This window comes from Ictidomys tridecemlineatus, chromosome 16 (assembly GCF_052094955.1).
Source record: "Ictidomys tridecemlineatus isolate mIctTri1 chromosome 16, mIctTri1.hap1, whole genome shotgun sequence".
Classification (NCBI taxonomy): Eukaryota; Metazoa; Chordata; class Mammalia; order Rodentia; family Sciuridae; genus Ictidomys; species Ictidomys tridecemlineatus.
The window spans coordinates 41,577,201-41,590,416 of NC_135492.1; positions in this window are offsets into that span (position 1 = coordinate 41,577,201).

Genomic DNA, 13,216 nt, shown 5'->3' on the forward strand with positions numbered 1-13,216 from the left:
TTACTATGTGGTCTATTATTGGAAAAAAAAACATTATGTATGCAAGGCTATATTACTTTTCACAATATTATGGATTTTCTGGGTAGATTTTCTTCTGGTTTTAGTTTTCACTATTTTATGGGTTTTCTGGGGTTTTCTTCTAATTTTGCCAGGTCTTATTCATATGGTTACATTCATTTGGAATGTTTGCTCATTTGGAATAGCAGGATTGGCTGACCCTCATTTCCATATGGTATTTCATTTTGAATTTCTTTACACCATGGTGGTCTTAGGGTTGAGCAAGTCTAAGTCCAACTCAGTTTGAGAATGGGGAATCTACCTCTGATGTCTAGCTCTAAGACATTGTAGCCATTTTAAAAAAATCTACCACATAGCTAGTTGCCTAAGAGCCAATAATTGGGATATATGGGTCTGAGTCCTTAGAGTGTATATGAGGGTAGCTGGGTGTGTGCATGTATGTATATATAATTGTATTCTATAGTCAATCCACATTGAATGGATTTAAGCTTAATTTCTTCAATTTTAAAATGGGATCAGTAATAGTGCCTCTCATATAAATTGTGAGGATTAAATGAGACAGAAAAATGCTTTGCATAGTACCTGGAACATGGTAGGTATTTTAATTTTTGGTAGTGCTAGAATTGAACCTAGGGCCTTACACAGGCTAATAGAGTGCTCTATCACTGAGTTACATTCCTAACCCAAGTTTTTTTAATTTTGAAATCTTAGCTATTTGTGATTTTGTTTTAAAAGTGATCTGTATTCCTTGCAAAAAATTTTGGAAAATATAGAAAAGCAAAAGGAGAAAAATATTTCAAGATACTCAATATCTTACCATCCATATTTAGCTACTGTCAATCTGTTGGTAAAAATATATTTAGAGTTTAGACTTTCTTTCAGTGTTAAGCACAAATTAATAAGTGCATGCATATGAGAGAGAGAGAGGAGAGGGGGTGGGGGGTGGAGAGAGAGAGATTTTTGACTTTAAGAAAAAAAGAAAACCAGAAATGCCTCTTCTTTTTGTTATTTGGACCTCCTTATCCAGGGATGTTTAGGGCACAAAGACTGTGATGGTCAGTAATACCCAGTTCACCACCTGCCATTTAGTCTTCCTTGTATTTCAGACATTGAGGCATGGGCTCACACTTCCTGCTAGCTTAATTTCCCAAAGTAATCCCTGAAAACACTAGGATTTTGAAATGTTCTGAGAAAGAAGTTTCCTTATCAAATAAATTAGAGAAATGGTGCATAATTCTCTTCCTGTCTTTGAGAATCACAGATGCTTATTAGCATATTAAAGGTTCTGAGAAGTCTTGTATAAAGAATCCTATTCTACAGCATCTTGGGCAGGGGACCACACCTTTAACAGATCTTTGGGGGCACATTTTGGATCCAAATGACGACACAGTAAAATTAACTTTCTGGGGTGTATAGGTCTATGAAATTTCTTACATATGTAGATTCACATTGCTACCAACACAGTCAGATGTAGAATAATTTCATCCCACACCAGAACTCCTTGTGCTCTCCCTTTATAGTTATACCCCTACCCCTTCACCTCTGGCAGCCATTAATCTGTTCTCTACCACAATTGTGTATTTTTTTCCTCCCAGTCTAATAATGTCATATAAATGAAATCATAGAATTGATAGCTTTGTGACTGTGACTGGCTTCTTGTACTCAAGAAATACCTTTGAGACACTCTGGGTTGTTGTATGTATGAATGGTTATGTCTTTTTTATTGCTGATTCATATTCTACTGTAGGGATGTACCAAAATCTGTTTATCCTGCTGAAGGGTATTTACATTTTTCCCTGTTGGTGTTAACTATGAACATGGTTGCTATAAACATTTGTGTACAGGTTTTGGCATGAATCTAAATTTTCACTTCTCTAAGATCAATGCCTGGAATGGGGTTGCTGGGTCATCTAGTAAATGTATAGAAGCAAACTTTTTTTTTTTTTTTTTTTGGTACCAGAGATTGAATTCAGGGGTACTTGACCACTGAGACACATTCCCCAGCCCTTTTTTGTATTTTATTTAGAGACAGGGTCTCACTGAGTTGCTTAGCACTTCACTTTACACTGATTCTGGCTTAAAATTCACAATCCTCCGGCCTCAGCCTCCCAAACTGCTGGGATTACAGGCATGTGTTACCACACCCAGCTTAGAAGCAAACTTTTTATTTGTGTAACACCTGTCAAGATTCTTCATAACCAGTATTTCACAAAGCATACTGTTATGCTATGGATCTATGTTATGCTATGGACATACTATATCTCATAGAATTCATTTTGGGAAGTAAAGCTTTGAAGGCCTCAAATGCTGTCACTTAATGTTGTTTTCGAAAGTCAGATCTATCTCAAATCCATCTCTCACACCCAAAGCTTGCTTAGGCTCAGCCTAGACTCCCACCACACTCCATTTGGAACCTACAGCCAACATTTGTATCATTATGTCATTTAATTTAACCTTCATAACAGTTGATTTTATAGATGAGGAAACTGAGGCCCACAGAGGTTAAATGACTTGCCTAAGTGTCCAAAGCTCAGATTTGAACAGCTGTGACTTTGTTTTTATACTGGGGGGTTGAACCCTGGGGCATTCTACCACTGAGCTGCAACCCCAGCCTCAACTGTTTTTATTTTTTATTTTGAGATAGAATTTCACTAAGTTGCCCAGGCTAGCCTTGAACTTGTGATCCTCCTGCCTTAGTGTCCCAAGTTGCTGAAGTTATAGATGTGCGCTACCACAGCAGACCCATTGTGTCTTATCTCTAAGCCCAGGGCTTTTTCTGCTACCTCGGTTATCTGTCTTTTCTCCCTTTCCCTCTTTGAACATTTTATTGGATCTGTAGTTGGTTGTCTTAGACAGTGGTAGTGCTGTTGCTGCCTACTTTCACATCCAGCTCATGGAAGATATTATAATTTAATTCTATCTCTTCTTTTTTATTCGTCTCCCATGCAGCTTTTTACCTATTAGTTGTTCTGACTTAGCACAGCTGATCATGATTTACTGTTTTGGTCCTGGGCTTTATGTTACCTATCTATTGCTATGAAATAAACTAACCTAAAACATAGGGCTTAAAAATAGTAAAAATCACTTTGATCTCTCATGATGTCTGTAAGTCAAGAACTCAGACAAGGCCCTGCCAAATAGATGTCCCTGTTTCTCCATGCCTGGGGCTAGTGTTTTTAGAAGACTGAAATTATCTGAAGGTTTCTTTGTTCACTTGTTTGATGGCTGATTCTAGGTGTTGGTGGAGGGCTGTTGTCAGAACATTGATTTGGGTCTTCTCCATGTGTCTTAGGCTTCCTCACAGTGTGGTCCCAAAGGCTAGCATTTCAATAAAGCGAGAAGCAGGTAGAAGTCACAAGGCAGCTATTCCACCATATTCTGTTTCTTAAAGTGAGTCACTACTTCTGGCCCATGTTCAAGGGGCAGTAAATTAGATTCCTCCATTTTAATGGGAGGAGTGTCAAGTAATTTGTGGAAATTTTTAAAAACCATCAGATGTTAAGCACATATTGGACATAGATGGTATCTGTGCAACAGTTTTTGTGTGGGCCTTGTGTAGCACTGTGAATAATTAAGTATTGGAATTAAAGTTTTAAAAATTTTAATTGGTCACATTGGGAGCTTACATTGTTCAGAGCTTACATACAGCATACCCATGGTGAATATTTGCTGGCTAGAAAGAATTCTCTTAGAATCCTAACCTCTGTCCTTTGTTGGGTCTTAAAAGACCATTTCCCTTAGTCAGCAAGCAGTTTAGCCAGACCCAAAGATGAGAATTCTGATTACAAAAACATTCCACAAAACATTGGGCCTAAATTGTCCTGATTTTCGTTATTCAGGGCAAATGTTTTTTGCAGAGTGAAACTAGCAAGACTCTTTCAGAATGTGACTGATACTGAACCACAAAAGAGAATTTCACAGGTTCATTTAACTGAGAACTTCTGAGTAGATGAATTTGTCATAATCACATCCAGGTCCTAAAGGAATGTTCTTAGAATACAGTTTCTCTGTATCCTGGTCTCCTTCTGTATTTTAGCGTAATTTTCCTTTCTGTTGGTTTTATTCTCAGGCAAGCTTTTCCTGGAAGATGTTCCAGACCAATACCACCTGCTCCAAAGCATTCTATGACTCTCCCATGCCCAGTGGATCAAGTTGCCCCTTTTCCTGGAGTTCTAGAAAAATGTTGAGATTCAAGCTGATTGGCTAGCCTTGGGTCACATGCTCATCCCTGAACCAATCACTGTGATGGAATCTAGGCTGGGATAGTAGTTTGTCAGTCCCTTTTGAACCCATAAACTATGTTTGGGGGAATTTGTTTCTCAAAAGGATGAGATGGGCTTTGTAATGAGAAGGCATGTGAGACAAAAACAACATATGTCCCCTGTATACGCTGACAAGCATTTTGACTCTGAGGACTTTCTTCTATGAGGAGCTTTCCCCTCCTCACTCTCACAAGTGTGTTTCTATATAACCTTAGAGGCCGAGTTTCTCCCTAGGAGGACACATAAAGAGAAAAGGTTCAGCTCTTGACTACTCATGCCTGACTTTCCTCCATGACTCCCTAGATTCTTTTTTTTCCCCAAATTTATTTATTTATTTTAATTAGGTATGTAAGACAGCAGAATGGATTTTGATACAATGTACACAATTGCAGCACAATTTTTCATTTCTCTGGTTGTATGTGATGCAGTGTTGCACCATATGTACAGTCATACATGTACCTAGGGTAATGATGTCCATCTCATTCCACCATCTTTCCTGCTCCCATACCCCCTCCCTACCCCTTCCTCCCCTTTGTCCAATCAAAGTACCTCCATTTTTCCGATGCCTCCTCACCCAATTATGGATCAGCATCCACTTATCAGAGAGAACATTCAGCCGTTAGTTTTTTGGGATTGGCTTACTTTGCTTAGCATGATATTCTCCAACTCCATCCATTTACCTGCAAATGCCATAATTTTATTCTCTTTTAATGCTGAGTAATATTCCATCGTATATATATACCACAGTTTCTTTATCCATTCATCTATTGAAGGGCACCTAGGTTGGTTCCATAGTTTAGGTATTGTGGATTGAGCTGCTGTAAACATTGATGTGGCTGCATTACTATAGTATGCTGATTTTAAGTTGTTTGGGTATAGACTGAGGAGTGGGATAGCTGGGTCAAATGGTGGTTCCATTCCTAGTTTTCTAAGGAATCTCCATACTGCTTTCCATATTGGCTGCACCAATTTGCAGTCCCACCAGTAATGTATGAGTGTACCTTTTCCCCCCCTTCCTGGCCAACACTTATTGTTGTCTGTATTCTTGATAACTGCCATTCTGACTGGTGTGAGATGAAATCTTAGAGTAGTTTTGATTTGTATTTCTCCAGTTACTAGAGATGTTGAACATTTTTTCATATATTTGTTGATCGAATGCATATCTTCTTCTGAGAAGTGTTTGTTTAACTCATTAGCCCATTTATTGATTGGGTTGTTTGTTTTTCTGGTGTTAAGTTTTTTGAGTTCTTTATATATCCTGGAGATTATATATCCTGGAGTGCTCTATCTGATGTGTATGTGGCAAAAATTTGCCCCCCAAAATGTAGGCTATCTCTTCAAGAAGAAGCTTTTTAGTTTGAATCCATCCCATTAGTTAATTCACCACATAAAAATTAATAAATAAAATAAAGATTTTGTGTTCGCAGGGTCTGTGGTCTAATTCCTAGGTCCTTGATCCACTTTGAATTGAGTTTTGTGCATGGTGAGAGATAGGGATTCAGTTTCATTTTGCTGCATATGGATTTCCAGTTCTCCCAGCACCATTTGTTAAAGAGGCTATCTTTTCTCAAATGTATGTTTTTGGCTCCTTTGTCTAGTATGAGATAACTGTATTTATGTAGGTTTGTCTTTGTGTCTCTTATTGTGTACCATTGGTCTGCATGTCTATTTCGGTGCAAATACCATGTCGTTTTTGACTCCTTAGATTCTTGACTCCTGCCCTGGTCAGTATCTGTAAAACAAGATCCCTCTGTGTTTTTTTTTTTTCTTAATATGAGCAGTATTTTTTTTTAATATATATATATTTTTTTAGTTCTCGGCGGACACAAAATCTTTGTTGGTATGTGGTGCTGAGGATCGAACCCGGGCCGCACGAATACCAGGCGAGCGCACTACCGCTTGAGCCACATCCCCAGCCCCTATGAGCAATATTTTTATTTTTTAATTTGTTTTTTTTATTTATACATGAAAATAGAAAATATTTTGACATATTATACATATATAGAGTATAACTTTCCCTCTGTTTTTAAAAATATATATATATATATTTTTAGTTGTGTCTGAATCATTATTTTTTTTTAAAGAGAGAGAGAGAGAGAGAGAGAGAGAGAGAATTTTTTAATATTCATTTTTTAGTTTTCCGCGGACACAACATCTTTGTTTGTATGTGGTGCTGAGGATTGAAACTGGGCCGCACGTATGCGGGCGAGCACGCTACTGCTTGAGCCACATCCCCAGCCCTGAATCATTATTTTTATTTACATATTTATATGTGGTGCTGAGAATTGATCCAAGTGCCTCACACATGCAAGGCAAGTGCTCTACCACTGAGCCATAACCCAGCCCCTCCTTCTGGTTTTGATCTTAATTTTCTGCACTCCTTACCTTCTCTTACAGTGAAGACATGATTATTCCTTGGCCAATGGCCTTGTCTTTGGGCTTGTTAGCTATTTTATCTCTGGTGTTTACAAACCTGTTAACATCTTACTTCCAGTAGCTCCTATCTCTGCATTGATATTACCCACATCTTGGCTTAACAGTGTCTCTTAGCCCAAGTAATTTCCTAACATACATCTTCTGATCAGGGTTCTGGGCCATACCTTCTACATTGACAGGCCTCCCTCTTTCCTTTTCTCTTTTGGAGGACAAACTGAGGTATAGTGGAATGAATCTTGGATTCAGATCCAGAAACCCAGGTTTTAAAATCTGGCACTTTATGGGCTGGGGTTGTGACTCAGCAGTGGAACACTTGCCTAGTACATGCAAGGCCTTGGGTTCGATCCTCAGCACCACATAAAAATAAATAAATAAAATAAAGATTTTGTGTCCAACCAGAGTATTAAAAAAAAAAAAAAAGATCTGGCACTTTGTGACTTTAAGTAATGCTTTCAAATCTCTCTGAGTCCTAATTTTCTCATCTATAAAATGGGAAGAATAATATCTACTTCCACAGAATTGCCAAGAGAATGAAGGCATTGCAAGATAGAACTTTTAAAGTGCTATTAAGTGTGTGAGTGTTTAAATCACCCCACTCCTTTGTTCAGTTTCCCCTTCAGACAGGCAGGCCATTCTGTGCTTATTGACTCAGGGAAGGAAATGTCAGAGCAGACAAAACAAAATAGAATCTTTCTGGCTTTGTTTTTCAAAAGCTTAAAGCCCTCAAGAAACATCAAGAGCACTTGGACATGGCCAAAATGAAGAGGGCAAGGGAATTGAAGGGAAAGGAAAAACTCTCCCTAATAATAGTGAAGATTCCACTGTCTGGGCAGAAAATGGTTCAGATAAAAAGGAAGAGAGACAGAGGATGTGAAGAATGTAGAGATGCAGCTGATCCCTGAGAGAGGGGCTCCTGTGACATGCTTCCTGGGCAGATTCCTGAGGAGAAGGGACATGACTGGGTAGTAACCCAGTGGATTCTGGGTTGGCATTGTGTCCTGGAAATGATGCTGGGCTAGAAGGGGTCAGGTAGCTTGAGGGTGAGGGACACATCAAATGGCAATCAGTGAGGATTGATGCCTATGGACCAGACAAGCTGATGACAATTATACCTGACAACTACATGGATGGAAGACAACGAGGACCAGAATGCACCCCTCTCAATTTTCCAAAAATACCCAGAACCTAGAGGCATTTTCTGAAAATGGAAAGACTTCAAATTAGCCACCCTTTTGGGCATATCTGCACGACAATTTGAGACCATAATCAGTACCCATAGGAAGCACTTAGCTTGTGTTTGTAGGTGGTTATCTCAAAATGTTTACTAAGTCTGAATTCAGATATTATTGAGCTTTTGACTATATCTCATGGCTTTCTTGATATCTGAGACCTGAGATAACCATTCCCTATAGAAGTGGTTCTTAAAGTGTGCTCCCTGGACCAGCAGTATCAATCTTACTGGGCACTTGTTAGAGCCTTATAGGCTCCACACCAGAATTATTGAATCAAAAAGTATTCAGGATCTTTCTGAAACATGCTTAGAGTTTGAGAACTACTATTCTATATCATTTCTGTTTTCTTACTCATACCCTCAGTTTTTCAAGCTTATTCTCAAACACAAACACAGTCCAGTTCCTATTGGGCACTTGACAGGCTTCAGCCGCACATAGTAAGCTTCTCATGAAGACAAGAGAGCTTCCGACTTCCCCCAGAATTTTTCTCATAAATACCCTAGCTTCATTTCCCCTCATTGCGGCTCCAATTTTTGGAAGAAAAATAGAGAATGATAAGACCCTCTAGTAAATAAACTGGGAGAAGGAATGTCAGGCAAATGTGATCTAAACCTTTACCAAATCTCCAAGGAGTTGGTGAACTCCAGAGAGAACAATTTTATGGCCAGGCAAACTCCTAAGGAAATTGATGGCTGAAGAATTTCCCTGTTTCTGGGTCAGGAAGTGATAGCACACAGATGGAATTTACAATGGGAGAGTGAATGGAATCCACGCTAGCCAGTGGCCCCACCAAGGCAGCTCTGCAAAGGCCCTTTCAGGGCTCTGTTTGGATATAATGAGTGCTCCCCAGGCTAACTCGTTCCTGGCTGGCCTCTTTTTCTTTTTCCTCGACTGCTTTCACTTTTTCACAGAGGACTGGCCCGTTGTGGTCCACTTGGGATTGGTATGAGCCTTGATTTGGCAGGAGAAAGGAAGAAGTACACTGTGGCCTACAAAATTGAATTACTGTGCCTCCCTGGCCCCTTGCCTCAAATAATAGGCCTTTGTGCTTTGAAATGCAGGGACGTCCCAGTTTCTCAGGCTTAAAAACAAAACAACCTTCTTTTAACCTCCTCTCCTGTCTTAAGATGCTTAGCAGGGAATAGTAGTTGAGGGGCAGAACAATGAATAAGTCAAATATTGCTTTATTAATTTTAAAGTTGCTTGGAGAGCTGACTTTTCTTTAAAAAATGATACCTTTATTTATTTATTTTTTATTTTTACATGGTGCTGAGTATTGAACCCAGTACCTCACAAGCACTAGGCAAGCACTTTACCACTGAGCTATAATCCCATCCCTAAGAGCTGACTTTTTTTAAAAATATTTTTTTAGTTGTAGATGGACACGATATCTTTATTTTATTGATTTATTTTTATGTTGTGCTGATAATTGAACCCAGTGCCTCATGTGTGCGAGGCAAGCACTCTACCACTGAGCTACCACCCCAGCCCCCGAGAGCTGACTTTTAAACAAATATATTTAATATATTCCTTCAGAAGGATAAAAATATTGGCACAACTTAAAAATCTAGCTTGAAGAAAATCACATGGGACAAAATGTTATGTATATGGGGGTGGGGCCTATCCCTGAAAACCAAAACACAATTTTGGGTTTTAAGCTATGACTCAATTTCATGAAATATCTGAGAGAGCAAAACTGCATTACCAGAAAAGTTCAGCCTTCAGAATTCTGTTGAAATAGGTTTTGATAATAGACATAATTTAAGTCATTCAAACATTTTTCTTTATCTATTTTTTGTGCTTCTTCTCTCACCTTTTAAAGGTACATATTAATAGCTTTGCATTCTTTTTTTTAATCTTGTAAATAAATTATATTGAAAAATCCTTTTCATCGTTTAGGCTCCCATATATTTCAATGTACATTTTGTACATTTTTTTTTTTTTGGTATTGGTGATTGAACCCAGGGGTGCTGTACCACTAAGCTACATGCAGCCCTTTTGAAATTTTTTGTTCTGTGACAAGTTCTCCCTAAGATCTTAGAGCCTTACTAAGTTTCTGAGGCTGGCTCAAACTTGTGATCCTCCTGCCTTGGCTTCCCAAGTTGTTGGGATCATAGGTGTACGCCAACACACCTACTCTTTTGTACATCATTAATATTCACTTTATCACAGAAAATAGGCTTTCAGCATTTATTTTTAAATTTTGTATAATGTGGTAGAAGACATAAACCATTCTTCAATCAAGGATTATTATTTATCTCTTTGAGTTAGGGCAGGCCAGGCTATGGAACTTTGTGTAAGAGCTTATTGTTTGCCCTTTCCCCTTCCAGCCCAGATTTGTGTTTTCTCTCTTTTTTCAATCCAATGTGGTCTCTGTGAGACTTTCCTGTAAGCTCCAGCACTTGAACATGTTGTCCCCACGTGGCCAATCAAGATGTCAAATCTACCATGGGAGGAGAGGGGACCACAGTGATTGGTTTAGGGATGGGCATATGACCCAGTCATAGCCAGTGAGACGCAGTGAGACTTTTCTGGGATTGGTGGGAGAAGGAAAGGTGCCCTCATCCCACTGATGTGACAATCTTTGGGAGGGTAAGGCTGGAGGGGCAGCAGACCCTTTGAACTCTGAGGTAAAAATCCTAAACTACTGGAAGAGACTAGGATTCATTTGAACCCCAAACTCACAGGCAGCCCTATCAGTAGATCCATCATCATCATTATTATTATTATTATTATCATTATCATCTAATACATCTTTGTAGTGCTTTAACCAATTAGAGTTGGATTTTCTGTTACTTTCCCTAAAAGAGAACTGCTAATAGCACTGATGCTTCCAAGGCAGTTCTGGAATCCACAGGGATTAGGACTTTGACAAGATAAGACTCCAAGCACAGGGAAAGAAGCTGAATTTGGGTTATTAGAACTGGGGCCACAATATCAGGTCCCTACCCCAGCTCTTGCTGGGAAGAGAGGTAACTCAGTGCTGGTTTCTATGTAGGTGTCCTAGAGATGCCTTTGGTCAAGACTTATCAGGTTTACACCAACCTGGGGACTGGTAGCAGGACCAGATTTGGAGGTGAGGATCACACCCCCTCCAGGTGGGGATCATAGCCCTGTAGCTGCAGGAAGAGGACAGGCTGGACATATATTGTGAAGTGATTTAAAATCTCCATACTGTATTAACTCTTTCAAAAGGTGCATGGACACTTTTTTTTCCCCTCTCCTGTTTTGAGTGCCCTTCAGAGTAGGGAATGTGTCTGCTTTTGGTCTCTGCCCCAAACACCTTCCCACTCGCTTACCTTCCATAGCTGAGTTAGACATCTCTCTAAGATATTCCCCTATGTTTCTTTATGCACTGTTAATCACATTTATCACCCTCTATTTCCATTCATTCATTCATTCTTCAACTGACATCAAGTCCTTGTTGTGTGCCTACTGCTGCTCCTTCACAAAGGTTCACCAGTGAACAAGACAGAAATTCTGCCCTCATAGAATTATATTCTAATGAGCAGAGATATATAGCAAATAGAAATAAATTATCATTTGTATTCAAACTGGATAAATAACAAAGGGAAAAATGGGGAGAAGGTAGTAACCTATGGGAAAATGCTTATAGTTTTTAATAGATTAATGAGGGAAAACTTCATTGAGAAGGTGGCATTTAAGCAGACTTAAGGAGGTGAGTGAATAAGCCCCATGGGAATTTGGGGAAAAAACTTTCCAGAAGAATACTCTAGCAAAAGCTAGGGCCCTAAGGTTTGAGCAACAGCAAAAAAAGCTGAGTATGGGAGGAGTAGAGAAAGGATCGGTGCTTGGGAACATGTGGTGGAGTGCAGGTCACCCCAGTCTTGTAGATGGGGAGCAGTGGAAGATTTTCAGCAGAAGTGGGATATATCTTCATCTCTTCTCTGTTGCTATATTGTACTACAGACTGGGTAATGTAAACAATAGAGGTTTATTTGGCTCATGGTTCTAGAGGCGGGGAAGCTTAAAACTGGGGCACAGCATCTAGATCATAACATGGTTGAATACATTACATTGTAAGAGAGAGAGAGAGGGAGAAAAAGAGAGAAGCAAAGGAAAGTCAAATTCATGCTTTTAACACAAACCACTCCTGTGGTGTTGACACTGTTCCATTCAGAAGACAGAGTTCTCCTGGTCTAAGGTCCCAACTCTTAATGTTGACATGATGACAATTAAATTTCACTATGAGTTCTGGAGGAAGGAATCTGTTTTCTGTCTTAAAAGATTGCCGCAGTCTGGCTGGGCACAAATCACGAGCCACTCAAGCAGGAACAAACTTTATTTCTGAACTCCACCAGCACACTCCACACATGCTCCCCGGGAACTCTCCGGATGCCACCCACACAGCTCCTCCAGGAATCACCAACCAGAAATCCCTCCTCCGGCACTTCCCCAACCAATGGGAACTCTCCAGGAATCCCCGTGAGAACTCCAAAGTAGCAGGCCAAGTTGGACAGTACAGGTCTAATATACAATTGAATCAATCCAGCATCATCTTAATGGCTCGCCTCTCAACCAATACTATTGGCAAAATGCCAGGGTCCATTCTGACTCGGCTGTGGCTCTCAGCAAAAGATTCCTTGGGGGTTGGAGTTATAGCTCAGTAGTGGAGCACTTGCCTAGCACATATGAGGCACTGGGTTCAATCCTCAGCACCACATAAAAAATAAATAAAATAAAGGTATTGTATCTATCTACAACTTAAAAAAATATTTTAAAAAATCCCCTGGCTATTGGGTTGAGGATGAACTGTTAAATGATCCAATCAGTTCCTTTCATGACAGCAGACACCATAATTTTGTTGTTTGTAGCTGCTTTGGGGAATCTTCCCAGTGTCTGATTCAGTAGAAGTTTGTTGAATGAATGAAGGAAGGCCTCGGTGCTTGGCTAGGCAGAGGGTTTTCACCGCCATTGCAGAACAGGTATGAAAAATTCCATCTGGCTAATTGTCAGTTTTTCCAAGTGATGAAGGAGTGCTGTAGCTCCCACGACCCATACACACAGACAGTTGACTGCAGGTTAGATATAAAACCAAACATTTGCTAAACTTGCAGTACTTAGTGTAGTTCAGCACTATGCAATAAATGGAGGCATGTTCAATTCTAATGACAGAGAGGTGACACACAAAAAATGTTCCTGCTATTATAGCAGGGTAGGTTATGGCAGTGTATGGGTACTCCCAGATCTTTATGCTCTACTACTTTCCTACCAGGACCCCTCATCATTAACTTTAGGGAATATTTC